This window comes from Corvus kubaryi, unplaced genomic scaffold, assembly GCF_017639235.1.
Source record: "Corvus kubaryi isolate FWS band 111438036 unplaced genomic scaffold, C.kubaryi_AGA036_p1.0 split3-131, whole genome shotgun sequence".
Lineage (NCBI taxonomy): Eukaryota > Metazoa > Chordata > Aves > Passeriformes > Corvidae > Corvus > Corvus kubaryi.
Window position 1 is genome coordinate 1,428,675 of NW_024582083.1, and position 12,866 is coordinate 1,441,540.

Sequence of the window (12,866 nt, forward strand, 5' to 3'; positions counted from 1 at the left end):
CGCTCCCGCCCGGAGCCGGGCACCCCGCGCCGCCGGGAGCCGCGCGAGGCCGGGAGCACGGGCACATCCCCGGGCATGGGCGCACCCGCGCCGCGCCCCGCCCGGCCCCGCAGCAGCCGCGCTGTGCCGCCGCCTCCTCCAGGTGGGGGGGGGTGCCGCTGGAACTTCGCTACAGCTGCGCTGGCGCCTCGCACCCCGCGTTAAATGGGCGAAAACCCCTAGGCGGACACGATCCTTCAAAACTCACAGTCATGTCATGATAGAACTTCCCGCGCCTTCGGGGCAAGGAGAGACACAAGCTCGCGAATCGCCTGAATGCTGATGGAGACACGTTGTGATGCTGTCTCCTGTGTTATCCCCTTTTCTAAGGATCGTGCACTCTTCCCTCTCTTTCTGGCTTTTGTCTTTTAAACAGCAACGGTATGTTAACTCAAAGCCTTCAATGACATTTGGTTGCTTTCCCGAATTAGTTAAATTTAATTCAGAACTGAGCAAGGTGCATAAATAGTTCAATTACCTTTCCAGCATAGCTGCCTCTATATTTAATTTTAAGTTCCATCTGCCATTCTGTTGACCTAATTAATCTAATTTTTAATGTTAGCTTTATTCCCTAGACTTGAGGAACACTCTGCTTTTTAGATTTGTATTAGCTGCGTGTTGCAAGGTTTCGGCAGAGGGAGTAGGGCAGAGACTGCGGGGTGGCCTCTGTGGGAAGAGGTGTGCGGCTCTCCCGTTTTGGGAACAGCTGGCTCCTGCCAGCCCCGCAGTGGAGACATTGCGGCCACAGCTAAGCCCTTCGGCAAAGCCAGCGGTGCCTCTGTGAAAGCACAGCCAAGAGAGAGCGGAAAATGCGGTGCGGAGAGAAGAAGTGGGAACAGAAACGGTGAGAAACAACAGGGAACACCAAGGTCAGAGAGAGATGAGATGATGCTGTTCGTGGCAGAGAACTGCAGACCCTGGGAGACCCATGCCAGAGCAAAGGGATATACCCAAAGAAACTGTGGCAAGCCCAGACCAGAGCACATTTTCCTGAAGAACTGCAGCCCATGGAAAAGCCATGCCAGAGCAGAGGAAAAGTGTGAGAAGGAAGGAGCAGCGAAGAGAAACTGTTACATACTGATAGTACGTGCCCTCAATTCTCTCTGTGCGCGCCGGGAAGAGAGGAATCTGGAATGAAGCTGAGCCTGGGAAAAGAAGGGAGAAAAGCTGTTGTTTTAACGTGTGTCTTCTTCTTCACCACTACTCATACCAGCTTTTACACTTTTATTTTAATTGGCAATAAAGCTTCTCCCAGTCAAGTTTGTCTTGTCTGCAACAGTAATCGGTAAACAGTATTCCTGTTTTTATGTCAACCCATGAGCTCTCTCACTCCAGTTCTTCCTCTACTTGTCCTGCTGGGGAGAGGGGCTGTGAGCAGCTGGGTGAACATTTGGCTATTAGCCAAGAGTAACTCACCACGAGGTTGCCAAGTAAGTTAAGAACACAACACTCCCAGTGTGGTTGCTGAAAGTATTTTCTGTGCTCTGGGCTTTGTGGTTTTCAGACTTGGAACTAGGGTCAAGTCCATCAAGAGATTCACTGATGGCAGAAAAATGCCACTTCATGCAAAAAGAGAAGTGATTATGAGATTGCCACTGAGTTTAGCAAGTTTTGATTTTGGTCATAAACTGTAACTACAGACAGATAGTAAAATATTAATTAAATCCAATAACCTACATCATACACTACATAATACATGCCATTTTGTTCTCAAACTTGTATCACTAAAATCAATGAAAATCCTGTCACCCATATGACAGATAGAGAGGATGATTGCCAGATTAGGATTTATGTGCCTGACTCTAAAAATGCTACCTATCCAGAATGACATTATATTCTGTAATAAATGAATCATAAAATTCAAAGCAAAGGGATAGAGGGACTGCACAGAGGCTAAATAAGAATCAATAAAACAGTCATGTTATTCTCAGGGTGGGTTATAGAGTCAGCCCTTTATAGAATCATTCTCTGACAATCCAGTTTGTATTTGTCAGTCTTAATGTTAATTTCCTACAAATTGCTTTGCCCTTTGGCAAAGAAGAAATTTCTCTATAAAGCTAATGATTTTTATTTTTTTTAAAGAATTACTTATTTTAACTTTTTTAACAGCGTTCCAATTCCTGAATTTGTGTTTTCACTTACCCAGCAATCAAGGTAATCTGTTTTGGTTTTTGGTTTGCTTCATCTGTGTTTGACAATTTCATCCAGATAATATTAGTTAGTACTTTTAAGTTGTTGCTCATTTTTCCATATTTGGAGAAGAGGAATAAAAGTGGCTAGGATTTGCATTCAGCAAAAATTCTTAGAAAAGGCAAATCTCTTCTGGTTTGAGTTTTACAAAAGTTTCACTGCAATTTCTCTAAAAAGTGATCTTCAACACCTATGACTGCAGTTTCTACTGACAACACATACTAATGATCAATTATATGTAATTTTGTCTGAACCAGGCTATTTGAAGCCTTTAATAATTCTAAATGTATTCCTTATAATTTTAAGCACTCTGATCTCCACATAATTGGTTTAAGAGCCTCATTCTGATCAAGGGCTTTACACAAGTTGGTAATTCCATTTATTTGAGCATACAATGATACTTGATTGAAATGGCATTTTGAAGATACAAAACTAAGAAGTTTTCTTTTTTTTCCTCAATAATTTCACTTCTCTTCAAAGATTAAACTTACATATCTTGAGAAATATTCTTTATTTTAAATGTACATACATTTCTTACAGAAAATGTAACTATTTTTACCTAGTGATGTGTTTAACAATAGCATCTTTAAGATGTGACAGGGAATCTGTTACTGCAGCAGTTGTAAGAGAATAATACTAATGGTAACACAGACATAATTTTAAACTGAGAGTTTAGAAACTGCCTCATGGCTCTTCATCATTGTCCAGTCAAGAAGCATTGTTGTTATTAACAAATATTCATCTCTATTTCAAAATATGATCTATTTTGCAAATTTTTAGTAACATAAATATTTTAATATTAAGACTTACTAATTTAGAATCATAACTGTTCAGGTACCTTTACCTCTGACTAGCTGATGGAGCCTACAGGGAGGTAGTGATGAAGATGATATAGCTGGTAATATACTTGTAAGTTACACTACTGGTGTGAGCAATAGGGTTGTTGCACAAGGAAAAGGATAGAATGAGAAAAAAAGAGGGAGTATACATTTAAATATGTACTTTGTGTATACATCTCAACGTTATATGAAAGAGTGTTGGAATTTTGTAATCTATGCACCAAGATATATAGGAAGAAAAGCTTGTATGCATAGGTTACTGATGGAACAGAAGGGACATGCTGAGAAATCATTAGGAAATGCAAGGAAATTTATGCCCTGAACACTGTGTCCCAAAAGTGCTTTACTCACTTCCTGCAAATGAAGAATGTGTTCACTTAAGGCAATAAAGTATGGAGATAAAATAGTTTTAAGAAATTAACTGCAAGGGCTGTGTTACTATATTTGAATAAACTTATGTAGAAGGGAATCCCAAAGGAACATCTAGGTATCCCACTGCCCACAAGCAAAGCCAGATATATGTTGTCACTGCTGGCAGATGTCGATCCAAATCTACTTCTGGAATCACTATTGGTAGAGTCTGTCAGTGATAGAAACTCCACACTGATCTGTGTCAGTGAGTTTTACTGTCTAACTTTAGAAGGGGTTTCCAAAACCTGAAACAAATTCATCTTGCTGCAATTTAAATTTATAGCTTCTGGTGAATCCTATTCTCCAAAAGCATGAAGAACAAATTACTCTTTTCCTCTGATCAACAGTCTTTCCCATATTGGAAATTATTGTAACCCTACTCTGTATTTCATCCCTGTGATATGTTTACTACCATATTTTAACCCTGTTCTTTTAATCACATACCACGGTTTTGAGATCTCTGATCACTTTATTATCCCACTGAATCTTTCAAATTGGACTAAGACGTTTTTTATTTTCAATGTCTAGAACACTAGGAAACCATTGAACAGAGCAGATTTACTTAATAAATGTAAATTATTTTGGCTTGATAGGATTTGCCTTTTCTTTGGTATCTTCCAGACATTTAGACATAGTGTGCTAAATTACCTGTCCCTGTGTTTTCCAGAAATTGAGAGTAGAATGACAAGAGTTTCATTTTCTGACCCTTTTCAATGCACTGGTTTGAAGGTCCCTCTTTTAAAGCAACCCTTTAATTTGCTTTGGTTTTTTACAGTCAGTCATCTGGTACCTGCTTGTTCTCTACAGTTTCTCAAAAGCAATGGCTAACAGTTTTGAGACCCTTTCAAACAATTCTGCAAATATTCAGGGGCAGAGTTCATGAGATGATTACAACAATCACATTTTTACAAAAATTACAAAATGGATTCATTACAGACAAAGTCTTACCTAAGCCCTTTTTTTCCTTCTCATTGCTGCGATGGCGGAGCTAACCAACTGCATGCCATTAATGACTGGTACATAGGTTTTAAATTATTGTTTCTTCCATTTCTCTCCTTACTACATCCTTTCTCCACAATGGGACACTTCCTTTCCTTTTATCTTCTTTATACTAATACTTATTATGTTTGCAATGATTTCTTACTAACCTTGATGTCTTTTGCTAGTTGCATCTCAATTTCTCCTTGACTTTTGCTACTTGTGTCTTGAACTGCTTTGAAGTATTCATCTCTTGCTCTTCTTTGACTTTCATCTTCTACTTCAGGCCATTGCAGACTTCAAGATTTAATGTATTTGTCTTCTATGGCTTTCCCTATTCTTCTGATATTACTGCAATTTAATCTTTAATGTTTTTCCTGTAGGGTAAATGCTCCAAGGTGCTGATATTTCTCATTCTTCATGAATTTGATCAGATTGCTAAATACCTGGAGATGTCTGCTAACACAAGTACTCTCAAAAAGACACAAATAACAAAGATCCAGAGAGCATGTTCGCTCAAATGGTCAGCATTAAGGACACATGGGTTTTTATGGACAGCTTACATATGTTTCAGAATAAGGCATTGTTATGTGCACCTGTCCAAGATCAGAGGCAGACCACCATCTCAAGCAAAGAGCTCTAAGCAAAGCCCTCCCAAGCTTACAACTGAAACAGAAAACATCTTAATGGTGTGACATCTCTGCCTGACACCGCATCTAATCTTTCTGACGTTCTATATAGCCCCAACAACCACAGCAGATGCAACAGGAATTCACAAAGATATATCCTGGAACACAGACTTTCACAAATAGGAGAATTTCTTCTTCATCCAAAGTTGTTCAACACAGAAGGATCTGGCTTTTTATTTAATGCAAACTGCAGAACTTCCCCAGCCAACCTCAGCGACTCAGGTTTGACAAAGCCTATTCAAGAAAAATACCTTGTCTAGAGATAAAAATCTTAATTTTTCACTTTGACTACTGAATTTTTAAGTTGTCATTGTCAAAGTTAAGTTTATGTCTCTAGAAAAGCATGCAATTAATTTTTGTACTTGTTGATGTTCAAAAATTCAAAACTCTTTTCTTGTCCAGTGAACAATTTAAACTGTACGTTAAAATTTACAACACAATAATAAGCAGCGTCTTGAGGCTAAGGACAATCTTCTATCTTTACATATCAATTCTTTTAGATGCAGTTTATTCATTATGAATTGGGAACTCTTCTCATCTGACTGTTCTCAGTAGATCCATGAAAAATCTGAAGCTTTTCCTGTCCTGGAGTTTTATCTGGCACACATCACAGCTTCCAGAAAAAGGCAAATGTCTCCCTGTGTCCTAGTCCCAGACACACCCTTTCAAAGCAAACACTGTATGCAGTAGATTTTCTGTGAGAAAAACAGTCATAACATCATAAGATTGATGGAGCTTTTAAACCAATGCCTATTAAGACCTTCCTGTGTTATTGACGATCTCCTTGAGAAAATGTTTTCCTAGTTTAAGCATCTCTAGCTATTTTATATGTTCCTATATAAAGGAACTTTAGAGTCAAGAGCTGTGGCTAAATTTTCAGATTTGGCTTCATTTAAGCACCAAAAAATGTTGGGCATCTAGCTGAAGTTTGTGTGTTGGATGGTGACGTGTTTTAACCATTTCACAGCATAAAATCTCAATAGAAGTAATTCAGAAGTTGGGTAGGACATAGGTACCCTTTGTCAGCTTTGACTTCTCTAAATTTCTTTCTCGCCTTTCTTGCCATTTTGTGTGATTAAGTATCCTAGAAGTTTAAGGAGTAGGTCAGCAGTTTTCTAATCCATACCTGCTGTAGTTTATATGTTTTCCAAAGTATGTGACTGAAGAAGGTCTTCCACATGTTTTTTGTTCTCAGGCAAAAATGAGAAATAAGGAGAGGCAAAGAGGGTGTGTTGCTTCTCCTATTTTTACCCACTGAAATTTTCCTGTTTGCTCAAATATGTTGTCCAGAAACACAGATGTACAATTTGAGTTATGCTCAACAAAAGGTACTGTGGGTGATAGTATGATGTCAAAGGTATATTTGGTTTGGGTGACCTTATTTCACTATGGATTTTCATGCCTGAAGTAAGTTATAAGAAAAATTTTGCAAATTCACTTGTATAACTTACCTGGGCAAGTAATTCTAGTGCAGACAAAACTAGAAGATGAAGTATATAATGAAACTTTTAGCTCTTCATTCTTTTATATGAGAATGAAAATAACATGAAAAAATGCGTATTATATAGCAGAAGAGTTTGGGGTTTTTAAATTTTCTCTCTGAAACACACTCTCCTGTTTTTCTTTACTATGTAGATCACCAGCATCTTTTAAGAAATGTCTCTGTAACACAGTTTGAAAAAACATTAATTATTCTAATCATTGCGGTTGATTAAACAGGTAAAGGACCCTTTTTGATTCTTCATTTACCACTTTTCCTCCTTCCTGAGAGTTCTGCACAGCTGGAGATTTTCAGCCCCATTGTAGCCTCCTCATCTTAGTAAAGTTCTTTTGGCATGCTAATTAATCTCCTTCCTAATATTTATTTTCCCTGACCACAAGCCATTGTCTGCTTTTACATCTTATTTTGAAGAGACAGGGTTCTTGAAATTCTTGAATGTCTCTCTTAACAATAGCTCTACCCTATACATAATGTAGCAAGCAAGAAAATTATTTAATGAAAAATTTCTAACCTTGAGACTTTTTTTTCATGGGGTTTTTTTAACATTATACATGACCTTGCTTTTCTTTGAGGTTTTTTGTGCAAAACTGGGGTTATTTTTTTTCTGTTTTGCCAAAACACTAATCCAAATGGCAAGGTTTACTCAAATACTTAAACCAATTTTTAATCCAATTTATCCAATATAGAAATGTTCTGCTTTATATTAGTTCTTATTTCAGGCTTTTTTGAATCTTATTTACTGAAAAACAAATGTTTTCCTGTAAAATGTTTTATGCATGATATCCAAAGCATTGGATACGATAGAACATACCTTGTTATTATATACTGGACATATATTGGATATATATTGGTTATTACATATCAAACATCCCATCAAGCTTTATCTTCTTAATAGAGCACGTATTATTAAACACTTCTAATATATTCATTGACATTTAGACTGTTACAGAGGATTTTAATAAAATCTAAATAATTCTAATAATGTCTAAAAATGTTCATAATAAGGTGTCATTTATGAAGAAAGCTATCCTTTATCAAAATGTTTTACATGAGAAGTAAAAGAAACAAGGCTCATGTTTTTAGACACCAAAGATGGGTAGCTACAAATTCAGCCTAATGTCACACCTCTGAAAGATGTAAGTCTTTACAACTTAAAAGGGAAGCACAAAAGCAAAAGTTAAACTGATCAGAACAGAACCATCTTGCCCCTTTCTTCTGTCAGTAACTGAGCAAAGGCCTTCCCCTACAAGTGTCCTGTATTTTATAGTGAAGACAGGTTTACAAGCAGTACTTTATTGACTAACTGTAGGCTGATAAATTAACCTATGGAACTAGCTAGAGACTGTCATATAATTTAGAGTTTAGTTGAACCCACCATGCCTCCTTCACCTAAAACACCTCTTTACTATAGAATCATAGAATCATTTAGGATAGAAAAGACACTTAAGATCATCAAGTCCAACCATTAACCCAGCACTGCCAAGCCTATCCCAAACCATGGCCGTAAGTGCCACATCTACAGGTATTTTAAATACCTCCAGGGATGGTGACTCAACCACTTCCCTGGGCAGCCTGTCCCAGTGCTTGAAAACCATTTCCATCAAGAAATTTTTCCTAATATTCAGTCTAAACCTCCTCTGGTGCAGCTTGAAGCTGTTTCTTCTTGTCACCTGGCAGAAGCAAGCAACTCCCACCTGGCTAAGCTTCCTTTCAGGCAGCTGTAGAGAGCAATAAAGTCTCCCCTGAGCCTCCTCTTCTCCAGACTGAACAACCCCAGCTCCCTCAGCTGCTCCTCATAAGATTTGTGCTCCCGACCCTTCACCAGCTCCATTGCCCTTCTCTGGACCTGCTCCAGCACCTCAATGTCCTTCCTGTGTGAGTGGCCCAGAACTGAACAGAGGATTTGAGGTGTGGCATCACCGAGTACAGGGGCATAATCACTGCTGTGGTCCTGCTGATACAATCTGTTGCCATTTTTTCTGATGCCAGCCAGGATGCCACTGGCCTTCTTGGCCACCTGGGACACACTGCTGGTTGACCAGCACCCCCAGTCTTTTTCCAACAGGCATCTTTCCAGCTGCTCTTCCCCAAGCCTGCAGTGCTGCACGGGGTTGTGGCTGAGGTGCAGAACCCAGTACTTGGCCTTGTTGAGCCTCAGACAACTGGCCTCAGGTCATTGCTCTAGCCTGTCCAGATCCCTCTGTAGAGCCTTGCAACCCTCCAGCAGATCAACTCCCACTCAACTTGATGTTAACCTGGAGGACTGCACATATTCAAAAGAATGTTGCGACAAAAGTCAAGCTTTGCTTAGTTAACATGTTAGATTTTGGAGCAAAGTGTAAGCATTAAAGGAATCTGTATTACAACAGAAGAGGACCCTTAGTCAGTTTTACAGTTCAATCACAAACCCTATCTATTCTTTGGCTCCGTTTCTAGACCTGTGTAAAATGTCTTAGAATTTCATGGGTTAACTGGCTTATTTTTCTTCTGCAAAACCACATTTACAGTAGAAGCCAAGTCCATTCCTAATCAAATACATAATTTGACAGAAGTACACATTTGTGCCCATTACGTTAATTTGTTTTGGGCCTGTAGGCACTATTACACATGCTGTATGTCTTACCTTGTTACCAATTCATTCAGAAGTGAGAGGAGGCTATGCAATTAAGTACAATTTCTTTACAAATAACCTGCATATAAAGTCTAGGTCTCTGAAATGACATTTCTTTTTTTCTTATGAATGTGCTGTAATCATTAAACTTTCTGTATAATTTAAAAGTAAGTTAAATTGATCATAAATCTTGCAAAAAAATAAGATAGGAGTTTTAGGATATAACTCAGAAGACCCTCTGCACATTCCTACCCAATTTTTAAATATGAAAATATCAAATTTATTGCAGGAAAAAAACCTTTCAATTACACATTTCTTCACAGAAATTTCATTTATTAAAACCACCAACACCTTTCTCATCTTTCTGTCACTTCCTGTCTTTCAAAATCACTTCTTTCCAGTTCATTTCCTTTTCTGTGGTTTTCAGAATACAAATACGTAGTTTCCTTCTACCTATTCCTTTTCATCTTTTTTCATCTCTCTCTTCTTCTCTCACTTTCTTCAGTTAACTGCTTTGGCTGTATTTTATCTTAATAATCACATATATGGTCTATTCCAGAAATGGAAAATTGATGTGGAACAACAACAACACTGCTGTAGAGTTGGCCCTCCAGATTACCAGAATTGATGAAGCTGTTGGGAGTAGATTGGTACTAATTTATAGATTATTGCAGTTTCCAGCCTAATCTCTCTATATTGAACTGGACATTTTGAATTGGCAGCAGTGTTTCAGAATTGGCAGCTTGTCTTAATCAGGACATCTAGGAACTAAGTATTTTTCCATATGATCATTCTTGTAATTATTTTGATTTTTTCATCATCTTTAATACATTAAAAATCAGGGGAAAAAAGTTCTAAAACAAAAAATAAAAACCCCACAACCAAACAAAATAAACTCCAAGCCACCAGGAAATAACCCAAGGAACACTGGAAAGGCACTCCAATTAGCAAATAATCCAGCTAAACAGTTAAAATGTGTTACTGCAAAATAATTTCTTCCTGTAGGATGCTAACTCTGCTTATACAGTAGGCATTTTCACATAGCAAAATTTACCAGTTTATCCAACCAAATGGAAAGATTTCATTTTGTCAAAATTCAGCTGACCTATTAAAAAGTAGTTTCCATCATAATTAATTGGCTGCAATTGGTAGTTTCTGTATTTCAAAGACTAAGTTTCTCAGAGTCCTAGGCTGTGTAGGCCAGATATGTCTAAACCCCAAAGCACGCCATAATGAGTTGTAGACAATGTAGTTTTGTCAGAGAGCCTGGTCAAAGACCTGGAAATTTCAAACCATCTGGCTTCTTAGGCAGCCCATAGGAGAGAGTAGGAACGTTAAGTGTTCAGACAATAAAGAAGTAATTTAGAGATACCAGTATGTGCAATTTGACATTCAATTAAAATTAATGTTTCAATTCAAGGCAATTAAAACACTGAAATTAAAAAAAAAACAAAAAAACTTTTTAAAGTTAGGATTCTACAAATAGTTTTAGGACATTGACTTTTCATCTCAATCAAAGAATAACCTACTTCTAATAACAGGATCTCTCTCAGATTCAGAGTTACAGAACAGGAACAGTTTTAGCCACATGATAGAAGACTTTGTTTTAATCAATGTGGAGGAATGACACTCTTCATCACTCTGTAACTTTTTGTGTTGGTGACCACATATCAGTGTCATAATACCAGGGTTACTCAGACCTTTGTTTTTGAGAGAGATTCACAATAAACAATTACATTTTTGCTGGAAAAGGGAGGGAATCATGCACCAAGAGAAGTTTAAAAACCAGCAATGAGTGAATGACATAGAGCTTTCTGATTTTTGACATGTACCTGTAATTATCTTGGTAGTATGAAAATTAGCTCCAAGATAGACCATAATTCTCAGACCAAAACAGAAGCTATGTGATGGGTAATATTTTGAGATATGGTACAGACATTTTCAGACAGTGTCATAAAACTTGTACAAGGAAATCATCTTGATACCTCCTCTCAGAGATTGTTCTGAAAATGGGGCATAGAATTAGAACAACAGAAGCAAATTATATCTTTCACATTAAATGAATAGGCTGCATTGATCAATATATACAAAATCACATCATGAATGCCAGAAGTCTGTACTAATCACTAAAGACTTGAAGTTGTATTTGAATCTGATTATTCCTGATCCTAGGCCATGTACACAGATAATATAAAGACAGAGAGTTATAAAGCAAGCAATGAATGCTTTTCTCTTAATAATAAACTTGGTATTTAAAATATAATTTTCCTTTCCATAACTCATTCAAAGTGTTTTTGCCAATCTGAAAAAGTGTGTGTACATATTGATTAAAATTCCCATTGTTCTAATCCCTTATCAGATTTTTGGAGTGAGGTTTTTAAGAGGTTACAGTAAACAAAATTGACAGGTAAATGGTGAAATCTTTGGGGTTTTGATTTATAACAGATTCATGTTTTATGGTGACACTACTCCCTTTTAATTTACTTTTTATTTATATTTATATTTTTATATTTTTATTTATATTTATTTATATTTTTATTCTTTTACTTTTTGAATAGCAGGTATTTCCCTTTTTTTTTTTCATTTCTCCATTTCTTTGATCCTATTTGGATATACTCACTAGGCAACTGCTTTATGCAGCTGGAAATGAGGTTGTTTTGTCCTTTATACAATGCACTCGCAGGGAATGAAACACGTTTGGGTTAAAGCTCTGAAGAACAGTAGTGGTTAACAATGTATATACTCTGGACATTTGGAAAGCTTTTGTCTTTATTTCCTTTAAGTCAAAGCGTATTAAATTATAAATTTCTTCAAAAGTATATGGATAATAAATAGGGAAGTATTAACTAATGTTAGGTTAATGGTTACAAACTGACAATGAAGATTAAGAACATAACGGTCTTATGAGAGTATCTGTGAGCTCTAAGCAGGAATAAGATATTTAATAATAATCTTCATTAACTGAAATCAAGGAGAATACATTAAACATTCCAGTTCCTTAAGACACAGTCATTTCTAAATTAATTTTTAAATTGAATTTAAAATAGTCAAATATTCAAGAATTCAAGGAATGTGGCTCAAAGTTAGCTACCAAAATATTCGTACCTTTCAGAAGTTACTTCTAGAGACCTCTTTGAGCAGAGCCGCGCTCATGCCGACATCTCACCAGGACAGCTCCGGGAAGCGCAGTTGGCGCCTTTTCCCGAAGTACCTGGGAGAGGAGCGCCCCCCGGTGGCGGCGGGGAACCGCAGCGGCTCCGTTGCACCCGGGTCCAGGTGGGAATGAAAGCTGAGTAATTACGATCCTGCTACTTGCTCGCCGTCCTAGCAATCTTTCCATTCCTCGTTTTAAAAACAGTACTATTTCATTTTCTTCCTAATTATTTATTTAGAGAAACTGGATATTATTTGTGTTTCTGGATGTGTTTCTGTTTGTCCCTTACACTGTTGCTAGTTATACCTACAAAAATTCTTGATCCCGGAAGCCTTGCTTGCAGGTACTAGAACTCGTGCCTTTACAATTATCCTAAGGTATTCTGGCAACCCAGTGTGATTGCAGACGTGTTTCAGGACTGCTGTTCTTTAAAAAGCTAATGCAAGAGTATCAG